This window comes from Dreissena polymorpha, chromosome 14, assembly GCF_020536995.1.
Source record: "Dreissena polymorpha isolate Duluth1 chromosome 14, UMN_Dpol_1.0, whole genome shotgun sequence".
NCBI lineage: Eukaryota > Metazoa > Mollusca > Bivalvia > Myida > Dreissenidae > Dreissena > Dreissena polymorpha.
The window spans coordinates 19,463,455-19,470,407 of NC_068368.1; the positions used below are offsets into that span (position 1 = coordinate 19,463,455).

The 6,953-nt window shown below is 33.9% G+C and overlaps 1 non-coding gene across 1 annotated transcript; it reads right to left on the bottom strand.

The window, feature by feature from the left end:
* Positions 1 to 2,965: 2,965 nt before the first annotated feature.
* On the bottom strand, positions 2,966 to 3,128 carry LOC127859095 (U1 spliceosomal RNA). Its single transcript, XR_008039283.1, has one exon. It is a non-coding gene; the product is annotated as a U1 spliceosomal RNA (small nuclear RNA).
* Positions 3,129 to 6,953: the final 3,825 nt, after the last annotated feature.

Here is a 6,953-nt window from a genome sequence, read left to right on the forward strand (position 1 = left end):
CTAGGTTTTTAACATGTGACACAGATTATATCTTGACCAAGACGTAATATGAACAAATGATCTGACCATTTTTTTAAATTAGGCAACAAAGATGGCTCCCAATTGGCCATTTTGAAAAATCCAATAAAAAGTCTGGTATGCATAATTTGTATAACATCATACCAAGAAAACTGCATTATCTCCTGGAAGCCAATGATTATAATCTCAGCTCTCAAACAACTTTAACCCTTTCCCACTCAGAGGCAAAGTGAAAATGGCTATATGCAAGCAGCATAAAACCAGAACAGCCTGCGAGTAACTTGCAGTCTGTTGAGGTTTTATGCTGTTTGCTGCTAACCAGTATCTAAGGGTTGGAATTGAAGCCACTTGAATGTAATACGAAAGTTCTTTAATTAAATTTAACTTTCTACAGGACTACAAACCCGTCAAGACACGTGGTAAACACGTCTAAGTGGTAACGGGTTAAAGGGGCCTTTTCACGCTTTGGTAAATTGACAAAATTGAAAAAAATGGTTTCTGATTCGCAAATTGTTCTTGAAGTTATGATATTTGTGAGGAAACAGTAATACTGAACATTTACCATGCTCTAAAATATCCATTATGTGCATCTTTTGACGATTTAAAAACCTGAAAATTATCAAGCGTTGCAACGCGAAATGATTGAATAATTTGGAGAATTCTGTTGTTGTCGTTGTATTTTTTGATACTACGAGGATTGCATAATATGAGGTAAAAAATACATTGGAAACGGTATAAGAGCGGATGGTCTAGTGGATAGAGCGGTAGACTTTTGCTCCATGGCTCCAGGGGTCAGTGGTTCGAGCCCCCTTGTGGGTTACTTTTTAAAATTCTTTAATTGTATTCTTGTTTTTTTACTGGTGATTTTTAGACCCAATGATTACATTTATCAATATAAAGCATTTAATGACAAACTTCAAAACATGCTAAAATCTGTGAAAAGGCCCCTTTAAACTTTCCCAAGAAATTATTATCATTAGATCAAATTTTAGAGTCAGTTTCATGATAATTGGTTGAAAAGCTGATTTCTTTCTCATTTGCAATGTTTCAATAGTTTATAGTCACATAAGAAAAACTAGGCAACCACCATTTTCAACTTCTACACAGATATCAACAGAACAAAGTAATCTTCTAAGCAATAACAGGTGACTTCAACTTAATCCATTTATGCCTAGTGGACTCTCCCATCCTTCTATATTGGATCAATTTATTTTTTTAAATTAGGGATGTCTAGTATACTTATTTCTATATTTAAAATATTTATCACAGATATTCCTTTAAGCAAACAGCGCAGACCCTGATGAGACGCCGCATCATGCGGCGTCTCATCTGGGTCTACGCTGTTTGCAAAGACCTTTTTTTAGACGCTATGCATAAATGGGTTCAAGTCTCTTTGAGCGTTTTCAAGTTGAGGTACAGTCCTTATTTTTAACAACATGTGACCCAAGCATATAACTCAGCCAAGATATCATATGGACAGAATATACTTTTCTGACCAAGTTTCAAGAAGATTGGCCAATGATGAGGTTTCTAGAGTTCACCAGTCAAGGATGTGCATGTCACAGCACAAAAAAGACAAGCAGAAAAGCTGGCTATGATGAGCTAAAAATATGATCGGCACTGGGAAACCTGGGGCTTTATGCATGTGCGTTAAGTGTACACTTTTGGCCTAAACTTAATTTTTGCTAAGATTATACTTTTAACAAAAAAAATAAAATAAAAGCAGAAAGTGGTGTTCTTGATTTAATTTGGGATGACACTTTATGCACATGCAATAAGGCCTGTTTTCACAGAGATTGGCTAAAATATCTATTTTACTTGAGTTAAGACAGGATTTAATATAGACAGGATATATTGCAGACAAAAAACAGACCTGTAAACAGACTGATTTGTACGGTCTAATCTGGTGAGAACAATTGTGAGAAAGAAACTTTTAATAAAGTTACTTCATTTGGATAACTGAACATATTTCAGTAGGCCATTTCCATCACAGAACCATCTATTTATGAACATGATTAAACCTTGGCAAATATAATGGGATACGACTCTAGTAAAACACCAAATCATTAGCCACAAAGTTTGTCTCCCCTAGAAAGACAAGCAAAGATCGCTTGGTCACCTGTACATTATAAGGTCAAAGGAATAGAGAGATTGCCTATATTACACGCATATTAGGAACATATTAATTGGAATGAAGGCATATATATGAAACAAGTTGTCTAACAATGATAATTCAATCAAAGTATTGTTCTTATCCAAGTTTTTAAGGGAATTGTAAACAGATTTTGGCATTTTTTTAAATGTCATAAGATATGATTGCTTACAAATCTTCCATGTTTTTAATAGACTTCACTTATTTTTATAGAAAGAGAAAACAGTTGAACAAAAAAAACGGATGACAGTATTCAAAATCATGTTGTCATGATCCGTAAGCCAATGCGCTTCCACTGCGCCACACAAACTTTCATGGACTGAAGCGAACAATTAATACCTATTGTAAAAATGGTCTTAAAAGTGAAAAATTGCAAGAATTAAAAAAATCTGTATTAAATATCTTATCCATTTCGTCTGCCAACATCCCACATCTGCATGGGCATTTTTATCCCTTGGAAAACATTCACCTGACTGCAAGACATTTTTCTGATTTTCGGTTTATAAAAGTCTATTGGCTTACAAGTAACATGTCAGGAAAAATAACTATCAAACCTTTAACAAATTTGTCTTCATGAAATTCTTTAGTCATCTCAGTCTCAGAAAAAAATACTAATGGCCAAGTGCCTAAACAAAAAGACATGCTTCAGATATCATCAAATTGGACTAGACTTGGCTTCTGGAAATTAAAGACAACCAATCAACATATTCACATTCAATTTTAACAGTAATATGTATTATAAAATGTTGCCAGCATGTTTCACTCCATTTTAAACAAGATTCAATTGCCGGTTTTTCAGGGTAAGCGCGAACGCAGACCCCACACAAATAAATTGCGTACCCGAGTAACCCACATTTGGGGCTATCGCAGGCGTCAGCCCAACCGAAGTGCAATGGAAGGGCCTCTTCCTGGGGAAACCTCCTTTTTGATCAAGGTGTTCCCTGTACCAGGTAAGTATGATTTGTCAGGGTCGATACTAAAATTTATACTCAGTCAAGATATTCGCAATTATGTTAAATTGGCTAACGTTCTGAATCAATCAAGCTTTTCTAAAATTATTTTGTTAGAGTAATTGTTCTATTTAAATCGTTCTATAAATTGGTAGATAATTTTATCTGAATTTTAAATTTATTATTTAACATTAATTATTTCATAGTTTTGAAGTGTTTTATCAAAGAATGATACATATCTCCATTAAGGAAATGAACATATTTTCTATAAATACCCTATGCTGCTAACAAAGCCTTATATGGCAGTCTATAAATAGTTGATCTATTTATAGTTGACAACTTAAGCTATTTCAACTTAACGCTTTCTCTCCCCTGAATAATAGCAGTACACAGTAGTTATACTACATATTAATACATCACTACACAGTTTTTCAAGATATTCATACTAACAGAATTGAGCAATATGATTTCAAGCACGTTTTTATTTCTGTGTAATAAAAGCTGAGAAACTATTACAATCGGCTGTTAATCACAGGTTAACATCTTTTAATTGCATTTACTTCAATACACATCATTTTTGCTGATTAAAATACAACATTCCTGTCTTACTTTATCAGAAACAAGCAATATCTTTTAAAGTCTCTATAAGGCTCAAAATCAACGAAAATTGCGTTAAGTATTTTGTAAAATAAAGTTAACACCTTAACAATCCGTGTTCCTTATAGCAATAGCCAAAAGTTCAACGCTAGATGTGGTATGATTACCGGTACACAGATTTTTGTAGATACAAAATGCTCGGTTTTATTTATTTGTGGCCACAATTAATTCCCGCGAAAATATCTATTCATACGACACACGAACACCATTTTAGTGTTCATGTGTCGTATGAATAGATATGCAAAGCAATAATAAAAACGAGCATTTTGTATCTACAAACATCTATTGTACCAGACCACATCAGGCGTTGACATTTCGGCAATTGCCATAAGGAACACTGATTTTTAATTGGTTAAGTTTATTTTACGAACAATTGTACGAAATTTTCGTTGATTTTGAGTAGCAATGTTACTTTAAAAAGATATACGGCGTTGATAGTTCAATGAATGAGATCATGGATAGCGAATGTCTTTCTGTGCAGTTTTTTAGCTGCATTACACGCAGTACAGGATGTTACATGGAGTTTTCGCGGCTTATTTTACATTATTACATATTGCTGGTAATAAACCTATAGATACAAAACAGAAAACCAAAAGAAGAATGGAAGTGAAATTAAAACATATGAGTCAACCGGCCACACGCGAAGTATCCGTAATTATAGGCGCGTTCTTGGAACAAACCTGTTTTAGAGGTTTGTCGGGCATTGCTATTTGATTCGATTATTAACAGTATTGAGAATCATCGCGCTCATGCTTAATACATTAGTCAATATGGTGGAATAATTATTGTTATTAACTTCAACGTACAAATTTATACTTTGAAGTGTATTTCATTTTGTACGCCGAAGTACAATTTTTGTACTTCGACATTCATATTGTACGTCAAAGTACATTTCTCTTGTCACCAAGTAGGCCTTGTTGACTTTCGACCCAAATGGTACGCCATACACATTTCGTAAACGGTAATGCGGTCCTACCTATGCACGTCAAAATGTAAGCAAAATATGTAAACACAGTGGTAGCCTGTCAGGAATGTTTGAATTAATGAAGAAAATCGTGTATTGATGTAAGTTTATTGAAGAAATGTATAGAGAATACGATAAATAAGCAATAATGATATTTTTCTCAGCCACATAATTGTTGATAGTTTGATATCACAAAATGAAAGTGAAAGTAGAACTGTCAAAAATGACAACCTGTCAATGTGTTGTTTTTGCTGGCACGAGAGGGCGATTACACTCAATGTGTTCACATTTTTTACCATAGGCTTTGCCAATGACCTTTATAGTATGGGTGGCTTTGTTATTATTATTGCTATCATGTAACTGCATGATTGTGTATATATGTATATACCTAGTGGACTCTCCCATCCTTCTTTATTGGATCAATTTATTTCCAAAATTAGGGATGTCAAGTATACTTATTTCTATATTTAGAATATTAATCACAGAAATTCCTTTAAGCAAACAGCGCAGACCCTGATAAGACGCCGCATCATGGGGCGTCTCATCTGGGTCTAAGCTTTTTGCAAAGGCCTTTTTTTCTAGACGCTGGGCATAAATGGGCTAAAGTCTCTTTGAGCGTTTTCAAGTTGAGGTACAGTCCTTATTTTTAACAACGTGCGACCCAAGCATATAACTCAGCCAAGATATCATATGGACAGAATATACTTTTCTGACCAAGTTTCAAGAAGATTGGCCAATGATGAGGTTTCTAGAGTTCACAAGTCAAGGATGTGCATGTCACAGCACAAAAAAGACAAGCAGAAAAGCTGGCTATGATGAGCTAAAAATATGATCGGCACTGAGAAACCTGGGGCTTTATGCATGTGCGTTAAGTGTACACTTTTGGCCTAAACTTAATTTTTGCTAAGATGATACTTTTAACAAAAAAATAAAATAAAAGCAGAAAGTGGTGTTCTTGATTAAATTTGGGATGACACTTTATGCACATGCAATAAGGCCTGTTTTCACAGAGATTGGCTAAAATATCTATTTTACTTGAGTTAAGACAGGATTTAATATAGACAGGATATATTGCAGACAAAAAAACAGACCTGTAAACAGACTGATTTGTATGTTCTAATCTGGTGAGAACAATTGTGGGAAAGAAACTTTTGATAAAGTTACTTCATAACTCAATTTAGGCACATAACTATTGTCTATTTTTGGATAACTGAACATATTTCAGTAGGCCATTTCCATCACAGAACCATGTATTTATGAACATGATTAAACCTTGGCAAATATAATGGGAGACGACTCTAGTAAAACACCAAATCATTAGCCACAAAGTTTGTCTCCCCTAGAAAGACAAGCAAAGATCGCTTGGTCACCTGTACATTATAAGGCCAAAGGAATAGAGAGATTGCCTATATTACACACACATTAGGAACATATTTATTGGAGTGAAGGCATATATATGAAACAAGTTGTCTAACAATTATAATTTAATCAAAATATTGTTCTTATCCAAGTTTTTAAGGGAATTGTAAACAGATTTTGGCATTTTTTCAAATGTCATAAGATATGATTGCTTACAAATCTTCATGTTTTTAATAGACTTCACTTATCTTTATAGAAAGAGAAAACAGTTGAACCAAAAAAACGGATGACAGTATTCAAACTCATGTTGTCATGATCCGTAAGCCAATGCGCTTCCACTGCGCCACACAAACTTTCATGGACTGAAGCGAACAATTAATACCTATTGTAAAAATGGTCTTAAAAGTGAAAAATTGCAAGAATAAAAAAAATTCTGTATTAAATATCTTATCCATTTCGTCTGCCAACATCCCACATCTGCATGGGCATTTTTATCCCTTGGAAAACATTCACCTGACTGCAAGACGTTGTTCTGATTTTTCGGTTTATAAAAGTCTATTGGCTTACAAGTAACATGTCAGAAAAAATTTCTATCAAACCTTTAACAAATTTGTCTTCATGAAATTCTTTAGTCATCTCAGTCTCAGAAAAAAATATCAATGGCCAAGTGCCTAAACAAAAAGACATGCTTCAGATATCATCAAATTGGACTAGACTTGGCTTCTGGAAATTAAAGACAACCAATCAACATATTCACATTCAATTTTAACAGTTATAAAAAATAATTTTATGTATTATAAAATGTTGCCAGCATGTTTCACTCCATTTCAAGCAAGATTCAATTGCCAGTTTT